Source organism: Piliocolobus tephrosceles, chromosome 7 (assembly GCF_002776525.5).
Source record: "Piliocolobus tephrosceles isolate RC106 chromosome 7, ASM277652v3, whole genome shotgun sequence".
Lineage (NCBI taxonomy): Eukaryota > Metazoa > Chordata > Mammalia > Primates > Cercopithecidae > Piliocolobus > Piliocolobus tephrosceles.
Genome location: NC_045440.1, coordinates 49,296,496 through 49,314,044, shown reverse-complemented (window position 1 = coordinate 49,314,044; position 17,549 = coordinate 49,296,496). Strand labels below are relative to the sequence as shown.

The 17,549-nt window shown below is 47.4% G+C and overlaps 1 long non-coding RNA gene across 1 annotated transcript; it reads right to left on the bottom strand.

Annotated features, from left to right (window-relative positions):
- Positions 1 to 7,595: 7,595 nt before the first annotated feature.
- Positions 7,596 to 11,095, bottom strand: LOC111525258. Its single transcript, XR_002726037.1, has 2 exons — positions 10,969 to 11,095; positions 7,596 to 7,820 (listed from the first exon to the last, which is right to left on the bottom strand). It is a non-coding gene; the product is annotated as an uncharacterized LOC111525258 (long non-coding RNA).
- Between the last annotated feature and the right edge of the window lie 6,454 nt (positions 11,096 to 17,549).

Sequence of the window (17,549 nt, the reverse complement as noted above, 5' to 3'; positions counted from 1 at the left end):
TACAGACAAAAGAAACTGTCCGTAAGCACTCTACTTTAGTTGATAAAGCTGTTTCCCATGGGGTACCAGTTAACAATTCTGATACTGTTATAGATGAATACTGGAAATGAACAACTAATGGATGGCAGACGGTGGGAGCCTGCTTCCTGCTTCTTACTGTTGAAGGGGGAGGTTAGAGATAAGCGAAAGGAAGAAGCTAGAATTCCTCAGGGGGTAATGGATGAGAGACATCAGTATGAATTAGACACAGTTAGTTTCATATATAATTATTTACAGGTAAGTGTATATACCAGAGTTACTATGCACACACATACCTCCACACTCTGTAGGCTGAGAGGACCCAGAAACAAATGCACGCCAGGAGCGCCAGCATGGTTTTCAACACCATTCTCCAGTGAGAAGAACCAGGGCACACTGGAGAAATGGCTGAGTCTAGGCCTGGGATAGAAAATACGTAATATGAGCCAGGAGCATCTTGTAGTGCCAGAAAGTAAGAAAGTGCTAAAAAAAAAAAAAATGTTTTTTAATTGATGTGGATATATGAAAGAGACACAAGAGCCAAATGAAATACCTTCCGTTGGACGAAGCTGGAACAATTCAGGCACCAAAATTAAGTCGTGTTGGACCATAACTCAAAGTATAAAATAAATGTCCATTAGTCCATATTCACATAACTAAATAAATGCCTGAATAAATAAATAAATAAGTAGTTGGGAAGAAGAGACACATCTCCTGTGCAGAAGAATTCCAAATAATTTATGTAGACATTTCACCCTGAAGGGAGTGAGCCTAACTCCCCACTCCTTAAGTGTGGGCATGCAGTCACCTCCTTTCAAGGAGCACAGGATGGGAGGGGGTGGCTTCACAGAGGAGACACCTGAGCACCACAACTACAGCCAGGTGACCAAGGTTCACATCAGCAGTGATTAGTCGTGTTCATAATACGTAACCTTGATATGACGTGATGGAAATGGCGATTTATCTCTGTGCAGAAAACCCACAACACCAGTCTAATCATGAGAAAAACATTTGACAAATCCCAACAGCTGGACATTCTACAAAATACCTGACCAGCATTCCTCAAAGTTGCTAAGCTCATCAAAAACAAGCTAAGTCTGAGAAATCGTCACTGCCATGAGGGGCTGTCAACTGAATGTAATATGGTATCCTAGATGGGATGCTGGGACAGAAATAATGCAAAAAGGTGAAAACAAGAAAACCTGAAATAGGTATTGGCTTTGTGAATGTTTGTATACCCCAGAGATTCATATGCTGAAAGCTAATTCCTGATGTGATGATATTAAGAGATAAAGCCTTTGGGAGGTGACCAGGTCATAAAGGTGCAGCCCTTATGAATGGGATGAGGCCCCAGAGAACTGCCTCACCCCTTTCACCACGTAAGGACACACAGAGAAGATGCCACCTGTGAGACAGGAAACAAGACCTCACCAGACACGGATTATGCTGGCACCTTGATCTTGGATTTTCCACCCTCCGGGACTGTGAGAAATAAATGCCTGCTGTTTTTCCCTTACCTAGTCTATGGTGTTTTGTTATAGCTGCCCAAATATACTAAGATCATTAATTGTCACATTAATTAATCCCAAATGCACCATACTAATATAAGATGTTAATAACAGGGAAAACTGCATATGGACTATACGATAACTTTCTGTACAATTTCTGGTTTTTCTGTACATATAAAACTCTTATTCTATTTAAAAGTTAAAACAAAACTGTATATACACTATACTGTAGTTGCTAAATCTGTTTTAACAATTCAGAAAGTACTTTATGTCTATACTAGAATTGAAAAAATAAATGAACAAATGGCAGACAATAGGGGTCTGGTTTCCCATTGTCACAACACCAATTACTTAAAAAAAGCAAGAGAGGAAATCTAGAATTAACCCTGGACTACTGGATTAGAGTCAGAGATATCAGTATAAACTTAACACTTAGTTTATCATTATATAGAGAGAGATATACATGAATACAGAAGTAATTATAAATACCTGTGTACACATGGGTTAATAGCCACTCATCTATTTCCTAGTTCTGTCTGTTGGGGAAGGCCTAGACAGAATGACACCCTAGTAGCAATGAGTACAACTATGGCCAAATCTTGGTTTCTACATAACATCCTCCAATAAAAGAAATAAGGGCTCCTTGGAGAAATGGCTGATCCTAGGCCTAGGGCAGGGGATACACAAGATGACTTTCAGTATCTTATAATGCCAGAAATCAAGGAAGTGCTCACAAAACAAACAAATGAAGGCATGCCAAAGGGACCAGGAACCAACCTGAGAGTGCTGCCCGTGGACAAAGCTGGAAGAATCCGAACATCAAAACACAAAATATAGCATTGGATTATAGCTTAAGGAATAAAATAAATATCCATGAGTCCATACTGATTGAAACAAATCATTGAGTACATAAATAAATGGGAAAGAAGAAACAAATTGCCCTTCCAGAAGCATTCCAAATAATCTGTGCAGATTCCCACCCAGAAGCGGGGCTCAGTTCCCCTCCCTCAGTGTGAGTGGGACCAGGTGACTCAATTCCAAAGAACAGGGTGTGGGAAGGGAAAGGCGGTGACTTTGCGGTGAGGATTCGTGGCGGCCAGCACCTTAGCCAAGTGATCAAGGTTAACATCAGTGATGTCATATTCACACCATGTACCCCTGATAGGAGCAGGGCACATTCCCTCTGTGGTATTCTTTCCACAAACCTGTAACCTCAGTCTAATCACAAGAAAACATCAGACAAACCCAAGCTGAGGAACACTCTACCGGTTCATATGACCACTACTCGTCAAAACTGCCAAGGCCATGAAAAAAACAAAGAAAGCCTGAGCGACTGTCTCAGAGGGGACTCCAGAGACACAACTCACTGTCACGTGGCATCTGCAGTGGGATCCTTGGACAGAAGAAGGCATCCGTGGAAAAGCCTGTGAAATTTGGATAAAGTCTGCAGCTTGGTTACCAGTAATCTACCAATGTTAATCTCTTAATTTTGACAAATATAGCACAGTTATGTAAGATATTAATACATGAGACAATGGGGTGAAGGGTAAACAGCAACTTCTTGTACTTGTAGCTTATCTAAAAATCCAAGTTAGGTCACATTTGTAATCCCAGCACTTTGGGAGGCCAAGGTGGGAGGATCACCTGAGGTCACGAGTTCAAAACCAGCCTGACCAACATGGTGAAACCCCACCTCTACTAAAAATACAAAAATTATCCAGGCATAGTGGTGGGCGCCTGTAATCCCAGCTACTCAGAAGGCTGAGGAGAGAGAATCCCTTGAACCCAGAAGGCAGAGTTTGCAGTAAGCCGATATCACACCATTGCACTCCAGCCTGGGTGACAGAGGGAGACTCCGTCTCAAAAAACAAACAAACGAACAAAAAACAAAGTTACTCCAAAATAAAAACTTCATTAAAAATAAAAATCAAACATTATTTTACTCTCTTCTTTTACAGGGTTACAGTGTAATTTGTCAAGACTATGAAGCCGCAACATGATCTTATTTTTGTGGTGCATGTACTCTTAATAATTGCGATATGTATCCTAAGTATCCATCGTATTAGACAGGACGCGTGTGTCCATCAGGAAGTGCTTGGAGGCACAGTGGCCCTCAAGCCTGGAGTCATCCTTGGCCCGCAGTGAGGCTCAGGCCTGTGCCGCAGGTACTCACTGAATGAACTGAAAACTGCTCTGGGGGCATTGGTGTGGGGGCAGCTGAACTGGGAGATCCTTGTGGAATAGAGGTTGCTTCCCAAAGATCCCAGAAAAATAATACACTGGACCTAAGTCAGAATGATCCGGGGGCTCCTGGAGCCTTTTCCAACATAACAGACTTCCTAGACAGCAGCTGAGGTGTGGGGCAAGAAGCGGCATACCAGGACGACCCTGGGCCCCTCCCCCCCTTCCCTGCCTGTGCACCCCAGGCCCTGGAAGCCGGGGTGGGCTCCTGAGCTTGGCAGCCCAGGCAGTGGCCAGGCCCTTGGGAGCCCCTGGGCTTCCCAAGGCAGGAGAGGACAAACAGGCCACCATCTCTTATAACTTCACCTCTTCACTCCTTAGAAGTTGGAATGTGTCACACCGGACAACATCTTAGAGTCAATGGTATTGCTGTAAATTACATTCCAGAAAGATGATTAATAAAGCTGACTAAAGTCTGGCCAGGCACGGTGGCTCACGTCTGTAATCCCAGCACTTTGGGAGGCCAAGGCGGGGGATCACGAGGTCAGGAGATCGAGACCATCCTGGCTAACATGGAGAAACCCCATCTCTACTGAAAATACAAAAAAAAGTAGCCAGGTGTGGTGGTGGGTTCCTGTAGTCCCAGCTACTCAGGAGGCTGAGGCAGGAGAATGGCGTGAACCCAGGAGGCGGAGGTTGCAGTGAGCCGAGACAGCACGGCTGTGCTCCTGCCTGGGCAAAAGAGCAAGACTCTGTCTCAAAAAATTAAATTAAATTAAATTAAAAATAAATAAAGTGACTAAAGTCTGTGGAAAGAGGGAAGAGCAATGCACACATCCTAGTGACTGTCCGGGACCGGGAGAAGAGAATCAGCAGCGCCTGCCGTGGGATCCAGACGCTGGGAGTGAGGAGGACGAGAACTCCAGCTGGTCAGCGTGCACAGGGGCGAACTGGGCAGCTGCCCTGAGCCTGGGTCTGTGCCACCCTCTTTGTCTTTCCTTCGCCCCTTATGGTGTCACAGGTCCTCACACACAGACACCAATGCCCTCTGGACACAACCTGCAATTCCAAAGCCCCCATGACCCCTCAGCAAGGCCCCTTTTTCCTCAGATACCCGACAGCCCGGCTTATTGTAGCCACTGACTCTCCTCCTTATCTATCTCTCTCTCTCTCTCTCACACACACACACACACACACTCGCAGACACTTACACACCTCTCACACTCACATGCTCACACACTCACTTGCAAAAGAGCACACACAAAAACACGCTCATTTGCACACACCTCACACGCATGCTTACACACAAACAGGCACTACATACACCACACACTTTCAGTCACTTGCAGACACACCTCTCATGCTCACCCTTGTACAACCTATGACACACAGATACACTCACACACTTATACACATTTACACACATCACACATGCTAACACGCTTACTTGCACTTACACACCCCTCACACTCACATGCTCACACACTTGCACACATCTCAGACACACACTACACACACCACACTCACAGTCACTTGAACGTGCTCAACATTTGCATACACTTCATTCTCATACACTCAGCCAATTCACACACATCACACTCACACATTCATACACTCTTACATACATAAACATACACCACACACATAAACACATCCTTATACACACAGACACATGCATGTTCACACACACCACATGCTCACAGTCTCACACTCAAACGTGTTCACATGCACAATGCTCACACACATACGTGTTCACACATGAATACACACACACACATCTACACACACGAATACCCACACTCACGACTCTCACACATACAGTTGGCGCCCAGCTCCCAGCTAAGGTTGTTCTACTGGGCACCAGCACTAGGAGTCCCTGAGGTTTATTGCTGACAAAGCTCTGAAATAAAATCCCTGGCCCCGAAAGGACACTGGGGACATCAGAGGTTTCCTAGGCTCTTTGAATCAGGTCCTCTCTGCTCTGAGGGGAGGGAAAGAGAGGGTCTGGCTGGAGGTGGGAGGCCAGCACTGCCCAGTCTCCCATCCTTCCCACCCCTCCACCCCCACCCCAGCACTCCACAGAGGCGCCTTTGGAGAGGCGCACAGACCCCCTGTCCTGAGGACTGGCCCAGGGACGTGTGGGCTGTGGGTCCCTCAGCCAAGGGAAATGGGGTCCCCTGAGCTAGTTCTTTAGCAGCCTTGGGGCTCCGAGCTGTGCCAGTCCCCTAGGAGACAACTGCTATGGAGTTGTCCAGCCTGCAGCGAGTCCACGGGGGCATGGGCCTCAGGGGGCGTTCATCAAAGCTAAGCTCTCTACAAAGATGCAGTGAGCATTTGCTGCAAGCCAGGTGCCACCCCAGGGCCTGGTGTGTACTAACTCCTCTCAGCTAATACGCACAGATGTGAGTTGGGGAAAAGGACAGGAAGGCATCAAAGACCGCCCAGAGCCGTGCCTGACACTGACAGCCACCGAACAGGGCTGGAAAGCTCAGAGCAGGTGCTGCCTTCAGGGTACAGCTCAGAGAGCCCTCTGCAGCGGCTGGCTTTAGGGTGCTGAAGGACCCAAGCATGGGGAGCGAAAGCAGGGGCGTCCTAGGCCGGGAAAGCGGCCAGGCCCACGAAGGGACCAGCTTGTGCTTCACTCTCCTCCAGGAAGAGGAAGACTAGTTATGGTCAGGCAGGCAGACGCCGGCAGATCAGAGCTTGATACACCAGGACAGGGCAGAAGGACCACGCTGATGTTATCAGGACGCTGGCGGTTCCTGTGCAGCAGGGCGGTCATCTGATGACAACTTCAAAAGATCCTCCAGGCAGCTGCGTGGGGACTCTGTAGTGGAAGGCCAGGGGCACAGGGAAGCCACGTGGGGGCCTGTTGCCGGCCTGGGCTGGACAGGATGAGGAGGCTGAGGGCAGCGGGGCTGGGAAGAGGATGCCCGGGTGCACTTGGAGAGAGAGGAAGTGGGGCTCGTCAGCAGGCTGGGTGTGTGGGAGTGGGGACGGAAGGAATCGCGGAAGCCCCATTGTTTTCACTGAAGTGAACTGAGTGGGTGGTGGTCTCATTTCCTGAAATGAGAATTCTAGGGGTGGGGGAAGGAGAGAGGATGGTGATAAAAACTTAGCTTGTATCCATGTTAACTTTGAAATTCCCATTGGATACCCCAGTGGCATGGCAAGAAGACAGGTGGAATTGTTGGGGGGTGGGGAGAGTGGGCTCTGAGTCTGGCCAAGGATGGACAAAATGATTGAAAAGTCCTTGGTATACAAATGGAATTTCAAACCAGACCCTGGATGAGATCTCCTGGGTGCAAGCTTCATGTGGAGGATACAGGGGCCCAGGTCGAGCTTGGTGTGCAGGGCGAGAGGACAAAATGAGGCTGGGAGAGAGAGTGGTAAGACGGGGGCAACGCTCAGAGGGCGATGAGGTGAGACGCAAGCGCAGAGACTTCCCAGAGCCCAGCTCAGCATAGAGTAGGGTGCACCCAGGGCTTCCCACGGCCCAGGCCACCTGCGCCAGAGGAACCTGATCCAAGTCCCTCCAGTCACACTATTCCCTTCCCAGGTTTTTTCATCAAACCAAGAAATCTCTCCACATGCAAGGCGAGACTGCATTTTCTTTGGAAACGTCTTCCCTGGTGTTGCACTGACTAATGCAACTCGCCGGGCTACAGTTCTGCGTGACTTTCTCGCCAAAATACAGACTAGTGCTCCAATTGCCCAGGAGGTGTGCCACGTATTCTGACAAAGCTTCCATCTCCCTGTCCCCACCCTCTATCCCCTCCGGTGGGTCATCACCTTACATCATTGCTCTCCATGAAGTCTGTGGAAGCCCCCAAGGAAGGACCCTCTCCCCTTCTGAAGGCACATTTGCATCACAGCGAGTCATGAACATTAGCTCATTCAACTCGCCAACTTTAATGAGCTCAACACGCAGCAGGGGTGCAACATTTTTGGAGAGTGAATTGACTTAAACTGTCAGCTTCCGGCCTGCGTGACATCACCAGTTCTTAGCAGAGGAGCCCATGGCTCTAAGGCTTCCCAGGATGCTCTTTAGGATGCCTCTGAGGCCCTGAAGCTGGGCAGGACACAGTGAATTGATGCTCATAGATGCATTTTCTGCAAAGAGAGTGCAGAGTTTTATTGGAATTATCAGTGATAGATGAGCTTTTCTTTCTTCTGTTGCATTATAGTTATTGGATTCTAATCTTATTCAACTCTGAACAACTCCAGGGTAAGGGCTGTTGCCTTCACCTCCTGTAGCTGATTTGAATAGACACATTTCTCCTAGAATCTGGCTCCCCCCAAGTCCTTCTTCCTAGTGCTGAGTTCTGGATTCCTGCGTGGCTTTGGTCTGGGGTCCCTCTGTCCCTATTCCTCCAGCGCACACTCCAAGTGATGCAAACACTTCACTGGGAACTAGCTCCAAATAGCCACCTCAAGCCTTCCCCCGTCCTGGAGGTTTGGAGCCCAAGAAGTCTGCATCCTAGGTACCAAGGTGGGTCTGCAAAAACAGGAGGCCCCCAAAATGACGTTCCTAACACAACCCCATTCAGAATTGCTGGGCCTTTTAAACTGTTTTTTTATACAGCCTGGTGGTACCTGTTGCATCCACAAACATTTGTGGAGCACCTGCCAGATGTCTCCTCTAGACTCCCCATGCTGTTGTGAACAAAACAGACAAACATCTCCACCCTAATGGAATTTACCTTTTTTTCTTTTGGAGACAGAGTCTCCTTCTGTTGCCCAAGCTGGAGCGTAGTGGCGAGATCTCAGCTGACTGCAAGCTCCACCTCCCGGGTTCACGCCATTCTCCTGCCTCAGCCTCCCGAGTAGCTGGACCTACTGGTGCCCACCACCGCGCCCAGCTAATTTTTTGTATTTTTAGTAGAGGAGGGTTTCACCGTGTTAGCCAGGATGGTCTCGATCTCCTGACCTCGTGATCTGCCCGCCTCGGCCTCCCAGAGTGCTGGGATTACAGGCGTGAGCCACCGGGCCCCTCTCGGAATTTACCTTCTAATGGAGCAGACAATAAACATAATTAAGTAAGGAAATATCTATAGTATGTTAACTAGTGATAAGTGCCATGGAGAAATTGAAATAGAAAATGACCATGGTAATAAAGAGCATCATCACAAACACTTGAACAGCACATGCCACACACCAGACTAGCCTCAGTATTCTCTGTGGCCCAGCACAGTGGCTCACACTTGTAATCCTAACACTTTGGGAGGCTGAGGCAAGAGGATCACTTGAGTCCAGGAATGCAAAACCAGCCTGGGCAAGATGGCAAGACCCGTTCTCTACTAAAACTTAAAAATTAGCCAGGCGGCCAGGTGCGGCGGCTCACGCATGTAATCCCAGCACTTTGGGAGGCCGAGGTGGGCGGATCACGAGGTCAGGAGACCGAGACCATCCTGGTTAACATGGTGAAACCCCGTCTCTACTAAAAAATACAAAAAAAATTAGCAGGGCATGGTGGCGGGTACCTGTAGTCCCAGCTACTCGGGAGGTTGAGGCAGGAGAATGGCGTGAACCCGGGAGACAGAGCTTACAGTGAGCCAAGATGGCACCACTGCATTCCAGCCTGGGCGACAGCGAGACTCCGTCTAAAAAAAAAAAAAATTAGCCAGGCACGGCAGCCCACACCTATAGGCCCAGCTACACAGGAGACTGACACAGGAGGAACCCTTGATCCCAGGAGTTCAAAGCAGCCATGAACTATGTGAACTATGATTGTCTCACTACATTCCAGCCTGGGCAACAGAGCCAAAGATAAATAAATAATAAATGTTCTGTGTACATATGCTCATTAAAACCCTCAGGACAACTGTCTGAGGCTGGTATTGCCATGATTCCCATTTAAATATGGTAAGGGGAATACCTTGCCCAAGGTCACATAACCCCAAGTGGTGGCCCAGGGGTGAAGGAAAAGGAAAAGGAGGGATGGAGCAAGGAAGACACTGCAGCCAGGGAAGGCCCCTGGCACGCCGTGTGCTCTGTGGTATGCTGGCTGAACCTGGTCATTGCCGGGAACCTTATGGTTAGCTAGAACCTGGTGCCGGAGGAGCAAGCCACTCACAGGAGCCAAGGGTAGTTTTTTTCTACCTACCCACCCATGATTGCTTTCTCAGAGAGAAAGGAGAAACCAAAGAGAAAGAGCATGCACAGAATTTGAACGCTGTATAAAACCGAGTATTTGTGGAGCAATTGAAGAAAAATAAATGGTGTGGTGAAATAAACGGTGTGGTGAAGTAAACAGTTAACCAAAGGCTAGCATATGTTTACCTAGAAGATGTGAAGAATTGTTTCCAGATCAAATGATCTGGAATGAGAACTTCCACACCTTGAATATAAACTAAGATTTGCCAACTGTGAGAAACATTTAAAATGCTATTTACTTTAAAGGATGAGAAGCCTGAAAACATTTTTTAGGGAAGAAAAGAACAAGAAGGACAATGGGCACATATAAGCCATGGTATTGCACAGGTTCAGCAGAACAACGGGAAAAAAATAAATAAAAAAGATTGGTTTACACGGAGACTTCCACCAGCCCCCTCTCCAAGGCCAAGGAATCTTGTTCAAATAATGTCTGATTGAGAGATAATTATGGGGGAAATGCCAATTCCACATTTCGTATCTCTGCACTTTCGTATTGTCAGAGCCCCACGGAGAGGGGATACCAAAGGAACAGCCTGACAGAGGAGGGAGGGGAGCCGTGTAGTTCTGGAATGGCGCCAGGCAATGTGGAAGTCATTGAGATTTACCAGCATCATTTCCATAATCGCTTTTGGATGCACAATAGCTGAAGATTGTGCCTGGATTCCCCTTTGCTAGCATTCTGGGGTCACGACATCGGCATAGAAGGTGGCCAGCCTTTGGCTTTTGCAGCCTTTTGTGGAGTCTTTATGGAAGAGCAACGTGGTCAAGAGACCACGGCTGGGTAACCCTGTCTGCAGTGTGTGAGGCTGGAGTGCTGGCTCTGTACCTGCCCAGTCATGCCTTCTCGGTCAGCTGTTCATCTCATCTGCTACCACAGTAAGAAATGGTTTTCATAAAGCCATTTATGAGTTATGAAAGTCCATTATTTTCCAACTGAGAAGGTAGACATCAAACTGCAGAATCAATGAGGCAGTAACAGTTTTGAAATCTCAGTACAAGCAGTGACTGTGTAAGAACTGATCAACTTGGCCCATTTCCCCTTCTCTAGAACACTGAACTACAACGTCAGATAAGTAGACGGTGCCCGTGACCATGGGCCCTTCACCTGCTCCACAGTGAATGAAAGCTCACCCGAGAGCAGGGTTACACCCTGCGGAGGGCTGGGCCAGGTCCACAGTCCTCAGAGATGCCCTGAATTCATTCAGAAGAGCTCAGCCATTTGCCTACGCCAGGCCAATGCTCGAGTCAGTGTGGAGGCGAGGGTTACCCCGGGACCACTGCGTCAGCACGTTGTGGACCAATAATAGCGTAATAATAGCGTCTCTCCAACAGGGAAAAGAAATGCCCTGAAGACTGCTGGCCGTGTGTTCAGTGATTCTCACAGAGCACAGAAAATGAAACATCAGAGAAACTGCCCTTAGGCGGGGCTGGCAAATATCTCCCCTACTGGGCGCAGGGCAGACTTCACCTCAAGGTCGTCCTCCACACACATTCCACAGCCCAGCTAGTCCTCCAGGGTGGAACTCAAGATGAATCTATTCACCATCTCTGTTCCCTTGGGAGTGGGGGAGGCTACGAAGCTGAGGTCTTAGCATCCGGGCCAAGGCTTTCTCAGCCACGGCTCCTGGCCCCGGATGAGGGTGGGAGGGAGCAATGTGATGATCAGCACTCCAGTTTCTTGTCCAAGGCTGCCTGTGGCCAATGTGCTGCCTATTTGAGAAGGAAAGGGAAGCACATAGGCTTGTCTCAGGTGTTCCTAGAGGATATGGGATGGCCACTCATGGCTGAAAACTAACTTGGTTCACTAGAGTGTGTGACATCGGGACCTGAGGCCCAACTTACCAAGTGCTATCTACATGACTTCACCCCTCAGTGTATTCATCTATGAAATGGGGATAATACTAGTGTTGGAGGATAAATAAATCGGTCAACATGTGTAAAGTGTTTAGAAGGTGCCTGCCGTGCGGGAAGCAAGCACTGGGCACTAGCCATCGCTGTCATTGCTGCTGTCCTCAATGAGTGCAACCAGTTGCTGGACTGAGGAGGCTGAAAGTGACTGCTAGTAGAGTGGGTGAGAACAAATAAAAGACCCCAATGCAGGGAGGCCAGAGGGCATGCAGGCTGAACTCCAACAGGAGCAGTGGCTGTAGGGGAGAAGCTCGACCCTGGAGCTAGTCGTGATGTGCAAGTGGGATGGGCTGGGGGCTCCCGTGTGAGAGCATAGGAGGAGAGGGCTGTGTTTCCCAAGCCTGGAAGGGGCTAGAGTACAAAACGACCTAGTTGTGCCCAACAAGGCCTGGCGACTTGGCTTTCTCCACAGGCGCAATTCTTCCTATCAAAGCAGGTTCCCAAACCCTGGCTTCTTCCTGCCTCTCAGTCTAACATTATCATTGCTCCTTCATCCATCAGAGAGCCCGGAGTCTCATCTTTCAGTGACTTATCAAGGCTAGACTATTACTCAGAATCTCCACTGTAAATCAGACTACTGTTAAGATAAACACTAATGCTTAAGTCAAAAATCTTGGACTCAAGGAAGGAGTCGACATGGTAAGAGGCCCTTCTGGCGCATCATCCCAGAAACTTCATCTGACACCCTCCACCACGGGTCCTCCACACGGGAGGACCTGCCTGGACAGTTGTGCCCACAGAAACAACATTTGTTCTCACTGGTTTGCTCTGCAGTCCCAGAAGACCACCAGACGGAGTGGAAAAAAAGTCATCTTGGGGCAAAAGACAAAGCGCGATTTGATACACTAATCTCATATAAGCATAGTTCTAAGTAGCTGAATCATTCCACAGGAATAGTAAAGAGAGACTGCAACAGATCTGATACTCCAATAGGTTTTGTCCAATCTGGCAGAGTGGATTCTTTATCTGAAATCATCCACAGCAACCACTTTCAGAACGGGGCCAATTTTCAGACCTAAATTACCTCTGGCTCCACAGTAGCATCTGCCCATGAAATCAGTTTTTACCAAAACCTTAAACTCTCCAGCAGCAATTATCTGGAACAGCCTCAAAACTGCATTTTTGCCATTTGAGACTGTTTTCCACAATTGCCAGCCATCTTGCCTGTTAGCATGCCTGTGGGAAGGACGGGCTGGCAGTTATGGCGTTAATTCCCTATTTAAAGTTGTTGTCCTTGAATCCTTTATGACCATCAGACATAACACCCAGTGAAAATGACACCAACTGCATTTAGAATTATTCAAAACCTGCCGCCTCACAGAGGAAAATTCAGCCCACCCTCAGGGATGCAAGTCTTGACTCTGTCCTGACTAAACTCTTAACAATTCTCCTTTGCAAACTCCCAGAAGGAGACTTGATGATCTCTTCCATATAGCACTTAATGGGAAAGCAAAAACGATTTTCGACTGAGGGAATGTTTTTGCAAAGTGGAAATCAAATCCATTCGTTAATCTTCAAAAACTCTGGGCTATGCAGATTCTCGGGAAGACACTAAGCATATGGATCACAACAGCGATGGACCCTCAGCAAATGGACCCTGACAGCTCCAGAACCAAGCACTTGCCTGGGGGAACTCCTCCCAGCAAACGCTTCTCAAATGGCAAGCCTGGGTCCTGTTAGCCATGCAGGCTGTGATCTGCTGGTGAATGCCTATCACCGAGTGTTATTATAATATCAACCTTCTCTATAGAGTTTATGAGTGACTTTTTGCACAGAAATAAGGATTATAGTTTACAATACTGCAGTGGTCCTAAGCTCAAAGTCCTCATTCTTCAACCCAAGAGTTCTTTATATTTTTTACCCCCCAATTACATGTAACACAGGCTCCATCAAGACAGAGACAGTGTGTGTTCGCTTGATTAAAGTAAGCCCGCGGGCAACAGGATAGATTCCTAACCCCTAACTTTTACTTAAACTAAAATACACGAAAAGGAAAATGCAGAAAACAAATCTGCCAAACAGTGTTTCAGTTTTCTCAGGCCTCAAAATTATCTTCTCAGGCCAGGGCTGTTATTTCCTCTAATGCAAGTCCATGTGAGGGCAAAATCAGTGTTGCCTTTCCCATGCGCCCTCATCAGACGGTTTCAGGCAGAACTTTCCTGCAAACACTGAGCCACACTGGCCTAGAAGGTCAGTCAGTTTGCATTAGCTCAGCCCTGACTATTCACATGCAGTCACGCTAATTTCCATTTACCTAAGAAGTAAAGGTTTTCCAAGGCTGGTTCCCAATCCTGCTCATATGCTACAGAACTCAGATGATTCTGTGAAAAACTGAGAAGGCTCCAGATATCTGAGACAGCTGTGGGGCATGTGCTCAGAAAGCCCAGCCTCTGTGGAAAAGCAGAGCTTTCTGTGTTTCAGTGGAAATGCCCATGAGGTTTAAGTCCTCCCTCCTCTGAAATGACAGAAGAGACATCCAGCCACTTCGGGTTTCGACAGAGGAGCGTTAAGAAGTTGGCAACACCAGCACCCGTGAACCCTCAGGGCCAGGAGAGCAGCAGCCTGGTTTGGTTTTCAGTCACTCACTGTGGTGGGAACAATAATGTGGGATGAGATCAAGTTCAAGAACAGTACACGCAAGCAAAAATCTCATTGTTCCTGTTATTACATTGTGAACATCTCCTCTTTTGTTTTCTTTTAAAGAGCATTGTTCAAAAGGTTAAATTTGTTGGCTAAGACATCCCGTGAAAAGCTTAGTAACTTGGAATTTTGGTGACCATAGTTTTCTTCCTGTGTGAGCTTCCCTCCAAGGTTAGTCTTAAATATAGAATATCCCTCCTCTTTCCTTCCAAATCCTCTTTTCTTTCTGAGCCATCCAAGTACATGGTTAGGCTCCATTCCTGTTCTCAGCGGCGTGTACTGTCCTCTCTGCCAGACTTCCTCCAGCTGCCGCCCATGAGCGCATCTGCTGTAGAGTTCCCCGCTTGAAAGGTGTCCCAGAAAGACTGGCCTCATTTTATTCCCAGAGGAATCCCAGAGCCCTGGGAGACAATGGCTAACAGCTGGTCCAGAGATTGCTGTACAAACTTTTGAGGCCACAACTGGCAAATTTGTTAAGAATACGACGGAGTGCAGGCAGACTGGTTTGTCTGAGCTGATCAGTGCAGGCAGACTGGTTTGTCTGAGCTGATCTGGCAAAAGACAGGGTGGGGAGGAGGACAAGTGGCTATGGCTGAGGGTGGAGCAGATCTCTACTTCTGTCCTGCATGGCAGTCCATCCTTAGTGTTGGGCATCTGTGATTTGTTTTCAAATTTCAATAGTTTGGGGAGTACAGGAGAATTTTGGTTACATGGATAAGTTCTTTAGTGGTAGTTTCTGAGGTTTTGGTGCACCCATTGCCCTGAGAAGTGTACACTGCACCAATGTGTAGTCTTTCTTTTATTCCTCACCCACCTCCCACACTTTCCCCTGAGTCCTCAAAGTCCATGCATTCCATCATTCTTTTTTTTCTTTTTTAGAGACGGAGTCTTGCTCCGTCGCCCAGGCTGGAGCGCAATGGCTCTATCTAAGCTCACTGCAACCTCCGCCTCCCAGATTCAAGCGATTCTCCCACCTCAGCCTCCCAAGTAGCTGGGATTACAGGTGCCTGCCACCACACCCAGATAATTTTTATATTTTTGTAGAGACAGGGTTTCACCATGTTGGACAGGCTAGTCTTGAACTCCTGACCTCGTGATCTACCAGCCTCAGCCACCCAAAGTGCTAGGATTATAGGCGTGAGCCACTGCACCTGGTCCATTGTATCATCCTTATGCCTTTGCATCCTCATAGCTTAGCTCCAACTTATAAATGAGAACATATGATATTTGGTTTTCCATTCCTGAGTGACTTTACTTCAAATAATGGTCTCCAAATCCATCCAGGTTGCTGCAAAGGCCATTATTTTGTCCGTTTTATGGCTGAGTAGTATTCCAAGATATATACGTACCACATTTTCTTTATCCACTTATTGGTTGATGGGCATTTAGGTTGGGTCCATATTTTTGCAATTGCAAGTTGTGCTGCTATAAACATGCATGTTGGGCACCCATGATATTATAATCGTTTCCATCTTGGTCACTATCTGCTGTATCATAAACACAAAATTATGACTTCACAAGAGGATGGGCCAAATGAGAAGCAGAACTATGAGGGAAAGGAATGCTTGTTAAAGTAAAACTATTCTCAATAACTGAGGGAGGAATTTCAGAAACTAACTCTGGCCAAGAACTTTTTTTATTTGTATGTTCTCTGAATTAGAGCTGTGTCCAAACCATCCCTGCTGACACATCCATGACAGCCTAGGATAAATAAGCCTTTGAGAAACTGTCTGAGGAGTGACATGGGAGCCTTCTCAGGGAGCTCCTTGACTTCCCGTGCCCACTACCTTCCCACCACTAAGGTGGGCCCATTCGCTTTTGATTTTGAAACTAAAGGAAATTTAGTTTACAGAAGCCATGTCTTAGGGTGGAAAATAGTTCATCTCTACTGGAAAACACTGACAGGCCATTCAATTCATCGCTGAGCAAAAATCAGAGTGAGGGGATCCAAAATGAAGTGGCAGAAGGAAGGAATTCACAGGCGCATCGGGAAGGGTCATGTGGCCAGCAGCATTTGCTCAGCAGCCTGAGAACTCCCACCAGACCAGCCGGCACTGCCACTCAGAGGACTTGGTGCAAGGAGAAGCCGCGCCCAGCACTGGTCCTATTGCCTATGCTCCAGTAGCTTCTGCAAGCTGTGGGATCGCCAGCCCCATTGCTAATGTGGGTTAGCATAAACATACCTTATCCAAACAGAGAAGAAAAGATACAGAGTATGTATAAATACATATTATAGATGCATGATACATAAAGTGTGTCTATCACCTAAAGATTTCATTGCCAGGCACGGTGGTTCATGCCTGTAATCCCAGCACTTCAGGAGGCAGAGGAGGGTGGATCACCCGAGGTCAGGAGTTTGAGACCAGCTTGGCTAACATGGTGAAACCCTGTGTCTACCAAAAACACAAAATTAGCTGGGTGTGGTGGCTGGTGCCTATAATCCCAGCTACTTGGGAGGCTGAGGCAGGAGAATCGCTTGAACCCGGGAGGCAGAGGTTATAGTGAGCCTAGATCATGCCATTGCACTCCAGCCTGGGCAACAAGAGCAAAATCCATCACAGACACACAAAAATAAATAAAAATATCAACATAAAAACATAAATAAATAAAAAAGATTTTGAATAAAAATATGACATTCAGGCTAGACAGCAAGCAAAGAATGCAATGCACTTGCAACCAACATTTCCCCAATAGTGCATTAAATGCCACCAGGGCTCAACTGCTGATCCCATTGTCATAAACAGAACGATGGGGTAAGTAAAGATTTTAGTTTTATACATGCATATTGAACACAAGCACCAATAGATTTGATAGCACATGCTACCTGTGCCTTTGACACACAGGGTCATCCAGACGATTAAAAGAATCTCACTGAGTTTCCAAAAAGGGCAAAGGGTTCAGGAAACTTCCCCGCTCCCCACTTGCCCCCAGTCACTGAAATGGAGCTGTCCCACTTGCACTGAACACCTTTGCAAAAATTTATGATTGGAATCATGTCTGTGAAAAGAATGCCACCCTAGGGGACCTAAGAATTGCATTCTGGATGGAGGACGGTGTGGGAAGGAGCCAGGTGGTCTTGTGGGAGATGCTGCAAAAAGTGAGATGTGGTTGCACAGGAAACACTTCCCAAAAGTCAGA